Genomic DNA, 21,011 nt, shown 5'->3' with positions numbered 1-21,011 from the left:
ACTCATGTCATTTAGAGAAAGAAAAGGATAATGTCACCCATGTCTTTGAATAATTTGGTTTCTCATCTATAAAATGAATAAATAATTTCCCAAAGGCCTTTCCAACTTGAGTCCATGATTCCAATTCATTTTTGAAGGGTAATAATGTTTATCTGTCCTTACTCACTAATTCTGGATTATGTAGAACTAAGGGATAACATTTTACTTTGAGTTAATTCTTTAGGTCATTTCTTTATAATGAGTTGACTGAGAAAACCACAGTGCCTTGCATTTAACCTCTTGACTATAGTGGGGCTCAACCAATCAGTATTCTCCATCCTTAGGAGAACTTCAAGGCTCAGAGGAATCAATAATGAAGAGCTTATTAGAAACTAATCTCCTTGGGAGTGAAAATAGTTCTGCCAGTTGGGGAGAGTGAATTTTTTGAATGCTTAACAATTTCTTCACAGACATAACTTCTCTTTTTCATGATCTGGTTGGTACTTATTATGGGACTATGAACTTCAACTGATTTTGCTTGTATCAGCATTTATGAATTCATTCTCTCTCTCTCTCTCTCTCTCTCTCTCTCTCTCTCTCTCTCTCTCTCTCTCTCTCTCTCTCTCTGTCTGTCTCTCTCATAGACACTTGATTAGCCTTAGGCAGTCCTATGCATCATGGCCTTGTGCAATACCTGCCAGATCACCTACAGAAGTTGTAAGTAATCTATCTCATTCTTAAACCTTTACTTGCCTGAAATCACTAGCGTTCTTTTTTTTTGACAGGGGTGGGGTGTATTTGTTTTGTGCTTGTTCTCTTTGAGGTATTCTAGTGTAAAGAAGCTTCTCTTGGGGTAACAAAGACTTGAGTTCTGTGTGACCCTGAGCAACTAGCTCAATTTTCCTGAACCTTGGATTCTAAATTTAAGAATGTCTTGCAGGTAGCTATGGAGGTCAAGCATTCTGTCAAGCATTCTGTCCAGTTTCTATGGCCTATTAAGTACTTAATTTCAGATACTACATTCCTTAGCCTCCCTTCCTATACCCTGCCTTTTCTCATGAATTCTTTAGCTTCATTTTACTCCTTTGAATTTTTCTCTTACTTTCCCTTTGTTTCATTTCCAAATAGATTCTCTATTGCTCTAATTTAACCAGAAAGATTCCTATAATTAATTAAAATATTTAATTTAGACAATTTAAATCTGAAGATAAAAAGTCTGAAGATGAGCTATAAACTAAAAGGGATATTAAAATAAAACTTTTTTTTAACTCTTATCTACCATCTGTCAATATTTTGGGGTTAAGCTATTGTTTCTAATAGATCTCCTGGTAAAATGAATTTGAGGAGTGTTGACTCATTTGTTCTCAGTCAAAATAAAATATGTAGTTGACTAAGAGGCACAATAATATATGGTTATGAGCAGAGATGTTGGTGCCAATTGGCTAGGGTCAAAACCCTGACTCTATCTTCTATTTAGTATGCCTTTGGAAAAGTTACTTAATGATTCAGACTCAGTTTTTTCATCTACCAAGTGAGAATAAAAAAATAGTACTTATAGAATTATCAGGAGCATTAAATTTATGTGTGTACAAATTTTACATACCCATGGGAGAGTCTTATAACATCTTAAGCACCATAAAAGTGTTAGCTGTTATCATCATCATTTCTATTACTGCTTCTACTTTATAATGCCCAGTGTAATAGATGATTAAACAATGTATAAAGTTTGTCTCTAGCTCACATGAAAGTCCATGCTGGTAGATAGTTAGGAGGGAAGAATATCTTTGCTCCAGAAAGTTATCCAGAGACTCAGATTTTATTTCTTTTGTTGATCTCCAGTTACTTGAGGCAGGTGCAAATAAACTTTATTTGTAAAGGGCTGAAAGTAAATATCTTAGTCTTAGCAGGTTGTATGGTTTTTGTTCCAATGACTCAATGCTGCATTTGCTATAGACAATAAGTAAATGAATAGGCGTCATTGCTAGCCCTGCCCCAGCACAGTGATCTCCCTTAGAGAGGGCTGACTCTGCCACCACAGCCACTCTAGCCTGTGGGAACAGGACAGGGAGAAGTAGAAAGTAACATCTTCTTCTCGAAGTCATCATCTGGGATTTGCACACTTAAATTGCCACTCATATCCCATTGGTTAGCACTTAATCATCCGTGGCTGCAAAGGACCCTGGAAGATGGAGTCTGTGACTGAATTGCTATGTTCTAAGATAAAACTTGGTTGATTTTTCTATAAGAGCAGAAAAGAAGAAAGAACATTTGGGAGACAGTGAATAATATGTCCCATAAATTTGTGTAATAAACTTAAGCCTTAGAAAAACTATGCTTACAATTTTGTGTTGTCCTGGGATCCATTTTAAACATAAGTTGAACTTCTCTATACCAAAAGCGGGGCTCCATTGACACTCAGTTTCCAGTTCTACACCTCTTCCCAGTTCTTCTATGTGGCCAATCCAGGTATCTGCCTTACCGCTTTCTGGTGACCACTTCTTTCTGAGATAGCTAGATAAACCTACTTAAGTAGCCCTACTACGTTCCACACCCCTAAAACTGTGCAGTGATGGCATAATGACTACCTCTGTGTCACAGCGTAAATTCCTGGAACTCATGCCTTCTTGCTTTAAACCTACCAATTAAAACTCCCCTGTTCGGATACTGGCCTAGCTTCAACAAAGACTTTGGCCCACAGTTCCCTATTCCTCCCTGCCTGTTCTCCTTGACCTCTGTATGTGTGGTCTCCAGGTGTGCTGTGTATCACACGTCCCCCAAGACCTATGAGTAATAAAATCTTTATTGTCTTCTTGTATCTGTCCTAATCAGTGGAGGGATGTTCTCCACCTTGAAGGTCCTAAATTAAAAGTTTGACAAATCTTTAACAGAGATACATATTTTCTTGGAGAAAAAATTAATGGGCAACATGATTGTTTATAGAGTATAGAGGTTGAGTATCCCTTGTCTGAAATGATTGGAACCAGAAACATTTTTGTTTTAGATTTCAGATTCTTTTAGATTTTGGAATATTTGCATATACATAATGAGATATCTTGGGAATGCAACCCATGTCTAAACACAAAGTTCATTCATATTTCATATACACCTTATGCACATACCCTGAAGAGAATTTTATACAGTATTTAAAATAATTTTGTGCATGAAGCAAAGTTTTGACTACATTTTGACTGCAGTTCATCATATAAAATCAAGTATGGAATCTCCCACATGTGGCACCATGTCAGTGCCCAAACTGCTCTGGATTTTGGAACATTTTAGATTTTATATTATTGGATTAGGGATGCTTAGCCTATAATGTACAAAGTGTTTTATATCCCTTTATAAATATGACATGTTCAACTATTCTGCAAGACAAGCAAGGCTTAGATGAAATTAAGCCTTAGAAAAACCTTGTTTTTCTCAAGGTCACATTGCTACTTGTTCATTGAGTCTTGCCTTCAACTTCAAACTCTATGTCCTTCCTCTATATCCCAGCTTCCTTTAAAATTTTAAATTATTTTATTGACTACTATTGGGAAGTTAATCAGCCTGTTACTCTGATGAGACTAGGAACAATTATGGAGGGAAAAGGTTTTGAATCTATTATTTTTTTATGGCTGCTGAAATAAATTACTATAAACTTCACGACTTAACAGTGCAAATGTATTATTATGCAGTTCTGTAGGGCAGAAATCCAACACAGGTCTCCCTCAGCTAAAATCAGGATGTTGGCAGGACTCTGTTCCTTTCTGGCAGTTCTAAAAAAAAATCAATTTCCTTGCCTTTTGCATTTTCTAGGGAATGGCCTGCATTTCTTGGATTGTGGCTCATTTCCTTTATTGTCAAAGCTAGCAATGGCAGATTGAGCACTTCTAATGTAATATACTTCCAACAAAGGCAGCTGGGAAAGGTTATGGATTTTAAGGACTCATGTTAAAAGACTAGGGCCACTGTATAATTTAGGGTAATTTCCCACTGCACATCCATACCCTTAATCACATCTTCATATTCCCTTTGCCATATGAGATATACTCATTCACATGTTCCTGGGATTAGGGTATGGGCATATTTCAGGGCTACTATTCTGCTCACTTCAATGGATAAACTTTTTTCCTTCTATTTTATTTTCCTGGCATCCTAATAATTTTGATCTAAAATTTGATATGACCTAGTGTTACATTTGGTTTATATATTTTGAAAAGTTATAGAAAAATAGGTAGGGCAATAAGATAGTCATCATTAGGATATGATTGTAGCCTCAAGAAACTAGAATGAAAAAGAAATAAGTCAGTAACCTGATGCAGACTTAGAAGTGGTTTCTGCCATGCATTTGTATAGTGAATTCTTATAATTTTATTTTATGTGTTTAGGGTATGCAACCTTATACTATCAAGCACCAAACACTAATAAACCATGGCTTAAAAAAAATCTGAAATGTGTTTTATTTTCAGGATACAAAACTGGCCTTGGGTAGATATACGGTGAAGAAAATTAAAATAAATATAGTTGCAAAAATGCAGTTATAGGGCCTCTCTCTCTCAGTACCCCACCCAAAGGTTAAATATGCTATTGACCAAAGCCAAATTTTCTATTTGTGGGTACCTATAAGATACTCAGTTCCTAATAGCAGACTAACTGCATGTTTTCCTCCTAAAATGGAAATCTCTCTTTTATGTAACAAGGACCTTCAAGCTACAGCTTCTATAACAAGACCTGCAATCCCAGCATAAATCCTGACATTCCACATAGTATAACAAATCTGAATTTTAGATGTAAATTGTACAGAATCATTTTGAGTAACTGACCAATTATAAGTCCAGTAATAAAACTTGTTCATAAATGATGTTCTATTCAGCCAAACATTTACCAGCCCTTCAAGGGCAAGCAAACAAGAGCATTGGATTTGATACTTGTACAGGAGATAAATCTGCAGACATCTTCAAGATAAATTAAGTTCATAAACAAAACCTTAAAATGTCTTTTACATTGCAGGCATTCAGCATTCTTGCATCATTGTATTGGCCTGGAAATCCTCCACAGGAAAAAATAAGTTACTTCAGGATACTATAGTCATAAATTCTTCATGTGAAAGAATACCTTCAGTTAGAATATCCTTGGAACTAATTTTTGTTACTGCAGAATAGTTAATAAATAGATTTCTTTTAAAAATAATATAATAAATAGAATAGTAGACCAGTTTATACCTAGAGTTTCTAAAAAGTCCGTGTTCTACTGAAGATAACATTTGGCTCCTTGTACTAGAAATGTGTGTGGCACATACAGTTGCATGGTCCTAAAGATCTAGAATCAAGGAGTCATATACATAAACAGGGCTGGAGTTGATGTTTGACATTATAGTGGCTCTTTAAGTACCACAATCTCTCACAATCACTTGGGGGAACTATACCATTACAGATTCCTGGGGCCTACCACAGGCCTACTGAACAAAAATCTTTGGGAATAGTGTCACAAGATTGAAATATGCAGCAAGAACTGCAAATTATTGTTCAATATCAGTCTCATTTACAACATTCCTGACAATAGATTATCTGATTTCTGCTTTGCCCATCTCCAGTGATAGAAATCTCTAGCTCCTCCTAAAGCAGCTTGTTCTATTTTCAGAACATATTATTTCTAGATATTATTTTTCATCATTTAGCATTCAGTCTTAATTCTACATTCTCTTCTGTATTCTCATCTATAGAGGGTAGAAAGTACTAAAAACTATATTACCAAGATTTCTATGCCACTAAGGATCTGAATGTGACACAAATTTTACTGATGAAATGCATTTGCATGAGATTTAAAGGAAAAATAGAGGAAGAAGCCTCTTGCCTGTGGTCCTGATTGTCAGTGCTAGCCAGAAGGAGTGTGATTTTAGTGAACAGCAAATCTTAGTCTTCATTTTTCAGTCTTTTGGATGCCAGTAATTAGTGGGTGTAGTGACCATTTATTAACCTGATGCAAATCTCTGGATTGCTGATTTGGGTGTCCATTTTCCACCTTGACAGTGTTCATAGGTTGCTTCTCAGTGAATGGATAGCTCCAGACCTAGGCCAGCTGTGGTGGCCTCGGGGGTAGAACTTTCCTTAGGGGACCAGTTCTGTGTTGTTTTAGAGACATTGCAAGACACTGGCCAAGAGTCTGTTCCTTCAGCCCTTCCAACAACTTTGTAAATGCTTAATTTCCTCTTTTATTTCCCATTTATTTTATGAGAAATTAATTTCCTCTTAATTTCCCATTTATTTTATGAGAAAACTAAAATCCAGGGAAGAAAATTACTCACTCACAACTGTACAATTTTCTAGTGGTAGAGACAAGATAAGAATCCAGGCTTCCTAACTCCCAGTCAAGTGCTTTTCTACTTGAGCATGCATATCCAAGGGAGAGAAAGTTCATGCAGGGTTTTCTGTATTACTCTGTGTGTGTGAAAGTTATATGTGTGTGTATGTGTGTGTGTGCATATGTGTGCATGCAGACCTGTTCCCAGAGCATCCGTATGTATCAGAGAGTTGGAGGAAGTAAATTCCAAGTTTTTGTGAATGTATCTTGATGTCTAATGCCTTTATATGGCAGTTCCCACATATAAATAACAAAGTATCCCCTATCTTCTTCTTCTTTAATATAACAAAGTGATAGAGCATTCAACCTTCTACATCTTACAATGATACATTTATCACATTGATTTTTTTTTAATGCATATACCAGGATAGCAAAAGGGCGATGGGAAAGCAAGTGAAGTTGAGCCTCAAGGAATGTAAGAGAAAATGCAAGAAAATTCAAATCCATCAGTGACCTCTAGCCTCTGCTTCATCAATTTCCCTTTACCTGCTTGTCTTACCGAAGCAAAATTGATAGATAAAATCAAGCTTCCATGTTTCGCAATAGTTTATATAAAGAAATTATTAAATCCTGTAATTAGAGTTATAAAAGTATAACTTTTTCAGGAAAACATCAGGAGATATGGAAGGTGAGAAAAAATAAATATTGCAAGGTAGAGGAAAAACATGGATCAATAAAAGAAAGAAAAAAATCACAAGAAATGTTGAGTGGAAGTGATTCCATTAATTCCATTAATAATCTTTACAAGCATTTGCCCAATCTACTTTTATCAAAGATCTGTTATATGCAAGAAACTGCAAACATAGGTATTATGTGGGTAGTTGTTCAATGTTTTGCAGAAATCAAAAGTTTCTGGTGGTTCTATAAAATACTAACTCTGGTCAAGAAGAAAATCTGGCTGGTGGGGCAAAAATATTCCTGAGTGAACCTATGACAGTCCCTATTGATCACAGCTTATTTTCTGAAGGACTTGCAAAGTCTCTGTTTAAATATTCAGTATAGATTTTGGCCTGAGATCAACAACAAAATATCAGTGAATGATTTGCTAAATATTTGTTCTACTTTTGTAAAATCAGACAATTGTCTAATTTCTATCTTTTGTTAGTTGTCTAATCCTCTGTGATTTTTAAAGTTCTGTTAGTGTGGATCAACAATTTAATTTACAAGTTTCCCAGTACCCTGATTTGTAGTTAAGTAATTAATAAAACGTATTTACTGAGGACTTTGTGCTAGCATAGGCACTAAGGTGTCAACAATGAACAGAATATAATGCTTATCCTCAAAGGTTTGACTTTCTGAGTAGTAATTAATTACCATAAATTGTGATTTTACACCAAGACAGCATAGCATATTGCAGGTTTCTACAGCAGATAGAAGTACTCCTAGAAGCAGTGGTAGGGTCATCTAGGCTATATCCCATGTAAAGCAACTAAGAGGTCTTTTATATCCTTCTCCACTACCTTAGACTTCAGTGTCCGCATGGCAGCACCAGTTCTGGCTTTTTTATCATAGATTGTCATGCTTTAAAGAAGAGAAAAGCAAGGCCGGGTGCGGTGGCTCACGTCTGTAATCCCAGCACTTTGGGAGGCTGAGGCAGGCAGATCATGAGGTCAGGAGTTTCAGAACAGCCTGGCCAACATAATGAAACCCTGTCTCTACTAAAAATACAAAATATTAGCCAGGTGTGTAGTCCCAGCTACTTGGGGGCCTGAGGTAGGAGGATCACTTGAACCCAGGAGGCAGAGGTTGCAGTGAGCCAAGACCATGTAACTGCACTCCGGCCTGGGCAGCAGAAGGAGACTGTCTCAAAAAAAAAAAAAAGAAGAAGAAGACGAAGAAGAAGTAAAGTAGCAATGGAGAGAAGTATTATTATTATTTTATATCTACCCCTGTACTATTTTAATCAGTGGTCTATCAAATCAAATTTTCATCTTCTTGCTCAAAATATAGTTTAACTCTCCTTATGCCTTCTTTTTTGTTGTCCTAAACATTTTTATAAGCCTTGCTCATGAGAAAGTCAACATTCTTGACACTTGGTACTACTGGCCTGAGCTATTCTTTTATAGTCATACATTTCACAGATTCCTTCCTTCCTTCCTTCCTTCCTTCCTTCCTTCCTTCCTTCCTTCCTTCCTTCCTTCCTTCCTTCCTTCTTTCCCTCCCTCCCTCCCTTCTTCCTTCCTTTTTTTCTTCCTTCCTTCCTTTCCATCAAACATGTAGGGATAGTCACTTCTCTGGAACCAAGTTCTTGCCCTCAGGGAGCTGACATTCTATGAGAACAGACAAAAACAAAATAAACAATTAAATTATGTGACATAATGGATGGCAGAAAGTGCTATGGAGATAAATAAAGTAGGGAGTAGACCTGTCAAGGATGGAGGTTGCAATTTTAAACAGAGAGTATCAGTTAGGTGACATTTGAGAATGGCCTGAAGGGGGTAAAATGTTTCATTAATCTTCTCATTTTTATTCTGGTTTGTATGCTTTCTTCCATCTTTTATACAGAACTAAAAACATTAAAAATAAGTCATTGCTTATTACAAAAGCTTATTTTAGAAAATAATAAAAACTACATATAAAGAAAAAGAAAAATGTGGAATACATCTATAGTCCCACCATGTACCTTTGTTTGTTGATATATGTGCATGTGTGTCTATGTATATCTGTGTGTACATTCACAAAGATGGGACCAAGTATACTCTTTTTTAACCTGTAGTTTTTAGTGACATTATGCCATGGACATCAACAACCTCATTTTGAATGAACAATTAAACCATCACTTATTGTTGGAAATTAAAAATAACCCTCAGAGGAGCAGCCTTGTAATTATATATTTGAATATAGTCATCACTGAATATTTTCTTAGGAGAAATCTGTAGAATAGAATTGTTATGTCAAATATGTATTTCAACAGCTATTATGTATTTTTAAAATTGCTCTTCAAGAGATTAAAAGATCCCAGAGTTGAAGGATGGTGCTTAGGAGAAATGTGTACACATGGGGCTGGATGAAGCCTCATATGGCAGTTGGTATGGGTTCCACTTCATCATGAAGATAAACCTTTTGGTTATGTCATTCCAATTGAGCTGGTGGGTGGAGGCTGAGGACACAGATGTAGACAGTGAAGAAGGTTCAGGCAAATAACAGGAATTAAGGAAGAACAAGCAGTTCCTCCTTTACTTTCTACTGTGAGTAATGCATGTTTGCCTTCATGAGTGTGCTTTTCATGGTTTTTGGAGACAGACGCAGTGGTCTTGGAAGCTTATTTAAATATTTGTAACTACAGATATACATATCCAAAGGACAAAAATCTCTATGTCAAAAAACCTTGCTTGAACTAAATAGTTATCCTTAAGCAAATATAATTTTGAATACACTTAGCTTTATGGTGACAAAAATGATCTGTTACTTGGAATTCCTTTGTAATAAAGATGTGAGTGATTTGTGCTTGTTAAGCCTCAGCAATGACTTACTTAAAAAGTCTATAATAAAGAAATTCATATAGTACTTGAAATAGCAAACCAAAGCTAGTCTGAAAGACTGACTTTCAGAAATATGGTAAGTCTATGTCTCCTTTCTACTCTTATAACTGCTGAGCAGAGGTGGGGAGAGGCTTTGTCATGGTCACTACTGATGAATTCTTGTTTCTGAGGTCCTCACAAACAGGAAACTAACAACTGAAATGATCTTAAAAATGACCTTTTATAAGTACCTTTAAGATTAAAGATGCTTTTAGCTTTGTCTGAGGCTTATATGTGAAATTGCCTTAGATTAAAGGCTTTTTGGCATTCTACTCTTGACCTCCTATACCTCCTCCCCACCTCTACCACTTATTAAGCTTTCTGGAGTTCAAATATTTCTTTGGAGACTGATGGGGAATGGGATTTATACAGAAGCAATGAAAGCTACACCCACTAATCTGCACTCTTCTTTGAAAAGACATGAACTGTAACACCCATACTGAAGTGTGTTCCCTCCTGGCTGTGGGGTGTTAGAGTGAAATGGGCATTTAGGTCAGAGAAAATCTGGATTCAGATCTAGATTCACCATTTACTAAGTTGGCAAATTGCTTATTCTCTCTGAGTCTCTGTTTTCCTCAAATTACCTGGCAAATGTGGGTAATAATAGTTACCTGATAATACTGTTGGAAGAATGAAAAGAAATAATTACACAAAGCCTCTGTCTTAGAGTAGTTTCCTTTCTTTTCTAACAAACATGAGTCAGAAGACATAAGCATAAAGCAACAGTAAGGTATACATTTTCTTCAGGATCAGAAATTGTGCTTTCTAGAAAATTTTCTTGTCATTCAGGATCAACCCCGAAAGCATTTGATTTTCCTCTTTATAGTAATGTATCAATTATAAAACTTCCAAAGTTTTATTCTAGTGACATGGATTTGATAACTATCATAACTGCTTAGATAAAAAATATTAACTGAGACAGCAATTCTGAGATTTTGAAAGAGCTAAACTGCAATGAAAAATGCACTAATGCAAAGATAATGTAGCTGTTGTTGCTAATTAGCATTGTAATATGGTTTGCAACCTATGCTAATTAAAAAGATAGTGGTTCTACATCTAAGAAAGAATACCCAGTGAAAGGGTATTGCAAAACTTCTCCTTACGCTTTTACCTAAATCTAAGAACGAATACCCTTTCACTGGTGAATATTCTTTCACCCAGTGAAAGGGTATTCGTTCTTAGATTTAGGTAAAAGCGTAAGGAGACAAGAATTAAAAGGAAAGAAATAATGTCCCAAGGGGACTAAATTAAAATTACACTTCAATAAAATGAAAAAAGTAACCAAGAGTCACCTATTTTTAGTGATTTCTGTAAGTGTGTGTATATGTTTATGGGTGTGTTGTGTTGGCATCCGTGTCTTTTTATGTTTATACAGGGCTTTTATATACTGCATAGTAGTAAAGAACCCAGCTTTTATGGTCAGTTTGGCTTCCCAACTCAGCTTTGCCATCAACTAAACATGCAGCCTTAGTGAAGTTTAACTTTCTGAGCTGCAGTTCCTTCACCTGTAAAGTAGGTATGCTAATAAAATCTAACTCACAAGAGGTTTGAAAAATATAAATGTGCTAATGCATGTAAAGTGCCTGGCACATAGAAAATACTCAAATCTATTAGTAATAAGTCCTATTGTTATTAAATTGTTATTATTATGAAGATGTGAGCATGTGGCAGTGGCAGTGATCTGACCTGTTAGATGTTAGTGCTGACACAAACATAAACACTCCTAACTGTTTTGAAAACTTTTTTCCCCTCTTGAACTTCAATTTCCTTAATAAGAAAATGCAAGGGGTGGTCAAGATAGTCTCTAAAACATCTTCTAGTTTCAAATGTTGCCCTATAACATAAATGTTTTGTTCGGGCGTGGGGGCTCATACCTGTAATCCTAGCACTTTGGGAGGCCAAGGTGGGTGGACCATGAGGTCAGGAGATCCAGATCATCTTGGCCAAGATGGTGAATCCCTGTCTGTACTAAAAATACAATAATTAGCCAGGCATCATGGCATGTGCCTATAATCCTGGCTACTCAGGAGGTTGAGGCAGGAGAATTGCTTGAACCCAGGAGACGGAGATTACAGTGAGCTGAGATCATGCTACTGGACTCCAGCCTGGGCAACAGAGTGAAACTCTGTCTCATAAAAAAAAGTTTCATAAATTTTCATATTTATTCTGTTAAATATTATAAGTTTTATTTTATTGAAATTTGGATCTGAATTGAGCTTTTTTTCTGTATTGTTTCTTCTTGACAGTGTATATGTGTGTTTGTGTATGTGAAACCACTTTTGCAAAATTATAACTGAGGAAATTATAACAGTGAGAGAGATTAGACCTAACTGAGATTAGACCTTGCTTCTAACCATTAAGCTGTCCTTGTTCATTCCTGGGGGGTAGGCTGAACTAATATTGGGAAGGAATTCAGTTCATGGTTTGACTCTGAACAAAAAAGACCCCCTTCTTGCCTGTGGTCCAGTCTGCCTTTGCAGGACTAACAAATTAGCTACAAGAGTAGAAATTACAATTTAGGGGTCATGCAGCTTCTGGTTCCAAGAGTCTGAACATCCCCAAATTGCTCCTGGGGATAACATCACTATTTTAAAACCTAAGATTAGTGCTTGAGATATTTTGCAGGCCCTGCACTCAATAGATCAGCTGACACCACCCAGACTGGTAATTCGGTCAAGCCAGTCCTGCTATTGCACCCAGGAGCAGAAGATGCTAAGAAAACCTAACTTTGACCCCCTATGATTCCATCTCCACCCTGACCAATCAGCACTCCCCACTTCCCAAGCCCCTACCCACCAAATTATCTTTTTATTTTATTTTTTTTATTGCATTTTAGGTTTTGGGGTACATGTGAAGAACATGCAAGATAGTTACATAGGTACACATGTGACAGTGTGATTTGCTGCCTTCCTCCCCTTCACCTATATGTGGCATTTCTCCCCATGCTATCTCTCCCCAACTCCCCACCCCTGGCTGTCCCTCCTCTATTCCCCCCAACAGACCCCAGTGTATAGTGCTCCCCTCCCTGTGTCCATGTGTTCTCATTGTTTGACACCTGCCCATGAGTGAGAACATGTGGTATTTCATTTTCTGTTCTTGTGACAGTTTGCTGAGAATGATGGTCTCCAGATTCATCCATGTCCCTACAAAGGACATGAACTCATCATTTTTGATGGCTGCAAAATATTCCATGGTGTATATGTGCCACATTTTCCCTGTCCAGTCTATCATTCGTGGGCATTTGGGTTGGTTCCAGGTCTTTGCTATTGTAAACAGTGCTGCAATGAACATTCGTGTGCATGTGTCCTTATAGTAGAACAATTTATAATCCTTTGGATATATACCCAGTAATGGGATTGCTGGGTCAAATGGAATTTCTATTTCTAGGTCCTTGAGGAATCGCCACACTGTCTTCCACAATGGTTGAACTAATTTACACTCCCACCAGCAGTGTACAAGTGTTCCTATTTCTCCACATCCTCTCCAGCATCTGTTGTCTCCAGATTTTTTAATGATCGCCATTCTAACTGGCGTGAGATGGTATCTCAATGTAGTTTTGATTTGCATTTCTCTAATGACCAGTGATGATGAGCATTTTTTCATATGTTTGTTGGCCTCATGTATGTTTTCTTTTGTAAAGTGTCTGTTCATATCCTTTGTTCACTTTTGAATGGGCTTGTTTGATGTTTTCTTGTAAATCTGTTTCAGTTTTTTGTAATTATGGATATCAGCCCTTTGTCAGATGGGTAAACTGCAAAAATTTTTTCCCATTCTGTTGGGTGCTGATTCACTCTAATGACTGTTTCTTTTGCCGTGCAGAAGCTGTGGAGTTTGATTAGGTCCCATTTGTCTATTTTGGCTTTTGCTGCCAATGCTTTTGGTGTTTTGGTCATGAAGTCCTTGCCTACTCCTATGTCCTGAATGGTTTTGCCTAGATTTTCTTCTAGGGTTTTTATGGTGTTAGGTTTTATTTTTAAATCTTTAATCTATCTGGAGTTATTTTTAGTGTAAGGTGTCAGGAAGGGGTCCAGTTTCTGCTTTCTGCACATAGCTAGCCAGTTTTCCCAACACCATTTATTATACAGGGAATCCTTTGCCCATAGCTTGTTTTTGTCAGGTTTGTCAAAGATCAGATGTTTGTAGATAAGTTGTGTTGCCTCCAAGGCCTCTGTTCTGTTCCATTGGTCTATATCTCTGTTTTAGTACCAGTACCATGCTATTTTGATTACTGTAGCCTTGTAGTATAGTTTGAAATCCAGTAGTGTGATGCCTCCTGCTGTGTTCTTTTTGCTTAGAATTGACTTGGCTATGCAGGCTATCTTTTGGTTCCATATGAAGTTTAAGGTGGTTTTTTTCCAGTTCTGTGAAGAAGGCCATTGGCAGCTTGATGGGGATAGCATTGAATCCGAATGTTTCACCATCTGTTTGTGTCCTCTCTTATTTCGTTGAGCAGTGGTTTGTAGTTCTCCTTGAAGAGGTCCTTTACTTTCCTTGTTACTTGTATTCCTAGGCATTCTATTCTTTTTGTAGCAATTGTGAATGGTAGTTCATTCTTGATTTGGCTCTCTTTAAGTCTGTTATTGGTGTATAGGAATGTGTGTAGGAATGCTTGTGATTTTTGCACATTGATTTTGTATCCTGAGACTTTGCTGAAGCTGCTTGTCAGTTTCAGAAGATTTTGGGCTGAGACAATGGGATCTTCTAGATATACAATCATGTAATCTGCAAATAGAGACAATTTGGCTTCCTCCTTTCCTATTTGAATACCCTTTATTTCTTTTTCTTGCCTGATTGCTCTGGCTAGAACTTCCAGTACTATATTGAATAGGAGTGGTGAGAGAGGGCATCCTTGTCTAGTGCCAGATTTCAAAGGGAATGCTTCCAGTTTTTGCCCATTCCGTATAATATTGGCTGTTGGTTTGTCATAAATAGCTTTTATTATTTTGAGATACGTTCCATCAATACCGAGTTTATTGAGGGTTTTTAGCATAAAGGGCTGTTGAATTTTGTCAAAGGCCTTCTCTGCATCGATTGAGATAATCATGTAGTTTTTTGTCTTTGGTTCTGTTTATGTGGTGAATTACGTTTATAGACTTGCGTATATTGAACCAGCCTTGCATCCCCGGGATGAATCCTACTTGATCATGGTGGATAAGCTTTTTGGTGTGCTGTTGCAGTTGGCTTGCCAGTATTTTATTGAAGATTTCTGCGTCTATGTTCATCATGGATATTGGCCTGAAGTTTTCTTTTCTTGTTGGGTCTCTGCCGGGTTTTGGTATCAGGATGTTATTGGTCTCATAAAATGATTTGGGAAGGATTTCCTCTTTTTGGATTATTTGGAATAGTTTCAGGAGGAATGGTACCAGCTCCTCTTTGTGTGTCTGGTAGAATTCGGCTGTGAACCCGTCTGGACCTGGGTTTTTTTGTGTGGTAGGTTCTTAATTGCTGCCTCCACTTCAGATCTTGTTATTGGTCTATTCAGGGTTTTGACTTCTTCTTAGTTTAGGCTTGGGAGGAGGAAAGTGTCCAGGAATTTATCCATTTCTTCCAGGTTTACCAGTTTATGTGCATACAGTTGTTGGTAATAATCTCTGATGATGGTTTGAATTTCTGTGGAATCTGTGGTGATATCCTCTTTATGATTTTTGTTGCATCTATTTGGTTATTCTCTCTTTTCTTTTTTATTAATCTGACTAGTGGTCTGTCTATTTTGTTGGTCTTTTCGAAAAACCAGCTCCTGGATTTATTGATTTTTTGAAAGGATTTTTGTGTCTCTATCTCCTTCAGTTCAGCTCTAATCTTAGTTGTTTTTTGTCCTTGTTAGGTTTTGAGTTTTTTGATCTTGCTCCTCTAGCTCTTTGAATTTTGATGATAGGGTGTCAATTTTGGATCTCTCCACTCTTCTCATGTGGGCACTTATTGCTATATATTTTCCTCTTGTGACTGCTTTAAATGTGTCCCAGAGATTCTGGTATGTTGTGTCTTCAGTCTCGTTGGTTTCAAAGAATTTCTTTATTTCTACCTTCATTTCATTGTTTATCCAGTCAACATTCAAGAGCCAGTTGTTCAGTTTCCATGAAGCTGTGCGGTTCTGAGTTAGTTTCTGAATTCTTAGTTCTAACTTGATTACACTGTGGTCTGAGAGGCTGTTTGTTATGATTTCTGTTCTTTTGCTTGATTTACTTCCAATTATGTGGTCAATTTTAGAGTAGGTGTGATGTGGTGCTGAGAAGAATATATATTCTGTGGATTTGGGGTGGAGAGTTCTGTAAATGTCTATTAGGTTTGCTTGTTCCAGGTCTGAGTTCAAGTCTTGGATATCCTTGTTAATTGTCTGTCTGGTCGATCTGTCTATAATTGACAATGAGGTGTTAAAGTCTCCCCCTATTATTGTGTGGGAGTCTAAGTCTCTTTGTCATTAAGAACTTGCCTTATGTATCTGGGTGCTCCTGTATTGGGTGCATATATATTTAGGATCATTAGGTCTTCTTGTTGCATTGATCCTTTTTTTCAATTTTTTTATTCTTTTAAATTTTTTATTGCATTTTAGGTTTTGGGGTACATGTGCAGAACATGCAAGACAGTTGCATAGGTACACACATGACAGTGTGTTTGCTTCATTTCTCCCCTTCACCCACATTTGGCATTTCTCCCCAGGCTATCCCTCCCGACCTCCCCCTCGTACTGGCCCTCCCCTTTTCCCCCCAATAGACCCCAGTGTTTAGTACTCCCCTCTTTGTGTCCATGTGTTCTCATTTTTCATCACCCACCTATGAGTAAGAATATGTGGTGTTTCATTTTCTGTTCTTGTGTCAGTTTGCTGAGGATGATGTTCTCCAGATTCATCCATGTCCCTACAAACGACACAAACTCATGATTTCTGATTGCTGCATAATATTCCATGGTGTATATGTGCCACATTTTCCCAATCCAGTCTATCATCATTGGGCATTTGGGTTGATTCCAGGTCTTTGCTATTGTAAACAGTGCTGCAATGAACATTCATGTGCATGTGTCCTTATAGTAGAACGATTTATAGTCCTTTGGATATATACCCAGTAATGGGATTGCTGGGTCAAATGGAATTTTTATTTCTAAGGCCTTGAGGAATCGCCACACTGTCTTCCACAATGGCTGAATTAATTTACACTCCCACCAACAGTGTAAAAGTTTCCTTTTTCTCCACATCCTCTCCAGCATCTGTTGTCTCCAGATTTTTTAATGATCGCCATTCTAATTGGCATGAGATGGTATCTCAATGTGGTTTTGATTTGCATCTCTCTGATGACCAGTGATGATGAGCATTTTTTCATATGATTGTTGGCCTCATATATGTCTTCTTTCGTAAAGTGTCTGTTCATATCCTTTGCCCACTTTTGAATGTGCTTGTTTGTTTTTTTCCTGTAAATCGGTTTTAGTTCTTTGTAAATTCTGGATATCAGCCGTTTGTCAGATGGGTAAACTGCAAAAATTTTTTCCCATTCTGTTGGTTGCCGATTCACTCTAGCAGGTCTTATGTTTAAGTCTTTAATCCATCTGTAGTTAATTTTAGTGTAAGGTGTCAGGAAGGGGTTCAGTTTCTTTTCTGCACATGGCTAGCCAGTTTTCCCAACACCATTTGTTAAACAGGGAATCCTTTCCCAATTGCTTGTTTTTGTCAGGTTTATCAAAGATTGTATGGTTGTAGATATGTTGTGTTGCCTCCGATGCCTCTGTTCTGTTCCATTGGTCTATATCTCTGTTTTGGTAGCAGTACCATACTGTTTTGATTACTGTAGCCTTGTAGTATAGTTTGAAATCTAGTAGTGTGATGCCCCTCGCTGTGTTCTTTTTGCTTAGAATTGACTTGGCTATGGGGGCTCTCTTTTTGTTCCATATTAAGTTCATGGTGGTTTTTTCCAGTTCTGTGAAGAAAGTCAATGGTAGCTTGATGGGTATAGCATTGATTCTGTAAATTACTTTGGGCAGTATAGCCATTTTCACAATATTAATTCTTTCTAACCATGAACATGGAATGTTTCTCTATCTGTTTGTGTCCTCTCTTATTTTGTTGAGCAGTGGTTTGTAGTTTTCCTTGATGAGGTCCCTTACGTTACTTGTGAGTTGTATTCCTAGGTATTTTATTCTTTTTGTAGCAATTGTGAATGGCAGTTCGTTCTGTATTTGGCTTTCTTTAAGTCTGTTATTGGTGTAGAGGAATGCTTGTGATTTTTACACATTGATTTTATATCCTGAGACTTTACTGAAGTTGCTTATCAGTTTCAGGAGTTTTTGGGCTGAGGCGATGGGGTCTTCTAGGTATACTATCATGTCATCTGCAAATAGAGACAATTTGGCTTCCACCTTTCCTATTTGAATACCCTTTATTTCTTTTTCTTGCCTGATTGCTATGGCTAGAACTTCCAGTACTATATTGAATAGGAGTGGTGAAAGAGGGCATCCTTGTCTAGTGCCGGATTTCAAAGGGAATGCTTCTAGTTTTTGCCCATTCAGTTTTATATTGGCTGTTGGTTTGTCATAAATAGCTTTTATTACTTTGAGATACGTTCCATCGATACAGAGTTTATTGAGGGTTTTTAGCATAAAGGGCTGTTGAATTTTGTCACATGTTTATGTGGGGAATTGCATATGTTGAAGCAGCCTTGCATCCCCGGGATGAATTTTACTTGATCATGATGGATAAGTTTTTTGATTTGCTGTTGCAATCGGCTTGCCAATATTTTATTGAAGATTTTTGCATCTATATTCATCATGAATATTGGCCTGAAGTTTTCTTTTCTTGGTGGGTCTCTGCCGGGTTTTGGTATCAGGATGATATTGGTCTCATAAAATGATTTGGGAAGAATTCCCTCTTTTTGGATTATTTGGAATAGTTTCAGAAGGAAGGGTACCAGCTCCTCTTTGTGTGTCTAGTAGAATTCGGCTGTGAACCCGTCTGGACCTGGGCTTTTTTTGTGTGGTAGGCTCTTAATTGCTGCCTCGACTTCTGCCCTTGTAATTGGTCTACTCATAGTTTCAGCTTACTCCTGGTTTAGGCTTGGGAGGACACAGGAGTTCAGGAATTTATCCAGTTCTTCCAGGTTTTCTAGTTTATGTGCATAGAGTTGTTTGTAATATTCTCTGATGATGGTTTGAATTTCTATAGAATCTGTGGTGATTTTCCCTTTATCTTTTTTATTGCATATATGTGGTTGTTCTCTGTTTTGTTTTTTTTTTAAATCAATCTGGCTAGTGATCTATCTATTCTGTTGATCTTTTCAAAAAACCAGCTCTAGGAATTTTGATTTTTTGAAGGGTTTTTCGTGTCTCAATCTCCTTCTGTTCTGCTCTGATCTTAGTTATGTCTTGTCTTCTGCTGGGTTTTGAGTTTTTTTGATCTTGCTCCTCTAGCTCTTTCAATTTTGATGATAGGTTGTCAATTTTGGATCTCTCCATTCTCCTCCTATGGGCACTTATTGCTATATACTTTCCTCTAGATACTGCTTTAAATGTGTCCCAGAGATTCTGGCATGTTGTGTCTTTGTTCTCGTTGGTTTCGAAGAACTTCTTTATTTCTGCCTTCATTTCATTGTTTATCCAGTCAACATTCAAGAGCCAGTTGTTCAGTTTCCATGAAGCTGTGCCGTTCTGGGTTGGTTTTTGAATTCTGAGTTCTATCTTGATTGCACTATGGTCTGAGAGGCTGTTTGTTATGACTTCAGTTGTTTTGCATTTGCTGAGGAGTGCTTTACATCCAATTATGTGGTCAATTTTAGAGTAGGTGTGATGTGGTGCTGAGAAGAATATATATTGTGGATTTGGGGTGGAGAGTTCTGTAAATGTCTATCAGGTTTGCTTGCTCCAGGTCTGAGTTCAAGCCCTGGATATTCTTGTTGATTTTCTGTCTGGTTGATCTGTCTAATATTGGCAGTGGAGTGTTAATGTCTCCCAGTATTATTGTATGGGAGTCTAAATCTCTTTGTAGGTCATTAAGAACTTGCCTTATGTATCTGGGTGCTCCTGCATTGTGTCCATATATGTTTAGGATCGTTAGCTCTTTTTGTTGTATCGATCCTTTTACCATTATGTAATGGCCTTCTTTGTCTCTTTTGATCTTTGTTGCTTTAAAGTCTATTTTATCAGAGATGAGAATTGCAACTCCTGCTTTTTTTGCTCTCCATTTGCTTGGTAAATCTTCCTCCATCCCTTTATTTTGAGCCTTTGTGTATCCTTGCATGTGAGATGGGTTTCCTGGATACAGCACACTGATGGGTTTTGGATTTTTATCCAATTTGCCAGTCTGTGTCTTTTGATTGGTGCATTTAGTCCATTTACATTTAGGGTTAATATTGTTATGTGTGAATTTGATACTGCCATTTTGATGCTAACTGGCTGTTTTGCCGGTTAGTTGTTGTAGATTCTTCATTGTGTTGATGCTTTTTAGCATTTAGTGTGATTTTGGAATGGCTGGTACTGGTTGCTCCTTTCTATGTGTAGTGCCTCTTTCAGGAGCTCTTGTAAAGCAGGCCTGGTGGTGACAAAATCTCTGAGTACTTGCTTGTTCTCAAAGGATTTTATTTTATTTTTTTCACTTCTGAAGCTCAGTTTGGCTGGATATGAAATTCTGGGTTGAAAGTTTTTTTCTTTAAGGATGTTGAATATTGGCCCCCACTCTCTTCTGGCTTGTAGAGTTTCTGCCGAGAGATCTGCTGTGAGTCTGATGGGCTTCCCTTTGTGGGTGACCTTTTTCTCTGGCTGCCCTTAGTATTTTCTCCTTTATGTCAACCTTGTTGAATCTGATGATTATGTGCCTGGGGTTGCTCTTCTTGTGGAATATCTTTGCGGTGTTCTCTGTATTTCCTGCAATAGAGTGTTTGCCTGTCTTGCTAGGTGGGGGAAATTTTCCTGGATAATGTCCTGAAGAGTATTTTCCAGCTTGGATTCATTCTTTTCATCACATTCTGGTACACCTATCAAACATAGGTTAGGTCTCTTCACACAGTCCCACATTTCTTGGAGGGTTTGTTCATTCCTTTTTGCACTTTTTTCTCTGATCTTGGTTTCTCGTTTTATTTCATTGAGTTGATCTTCGACTTCTGATATTCTGTCTTCTGCTTGGTCAATTCGGCTATTGAAACTTGGGCATGCTTCGTGAAGTTCTCGTAATGTCTTTTTCATCTCCTTTAATTC

Source organism: Callithrix jacchus, chromosome 12 (assembly GCF_049354715.1).
Source record: "Callithrix jacchus isolate 240 chromosome 12, calJac240_pri, whole genome shotgun sequence".
NCBI classification, from domain to species: domain Eukaryota; kingdom Metazoa; phylum Chordata; class Mammalia; order Primates; family Cebidae; genus Callithrix; species Callithrix jacchus.
The sequence above is the reverse complement of the archived record's forward strand: the minus strand, read 5'-3'. Positions refer to the sequence as shown.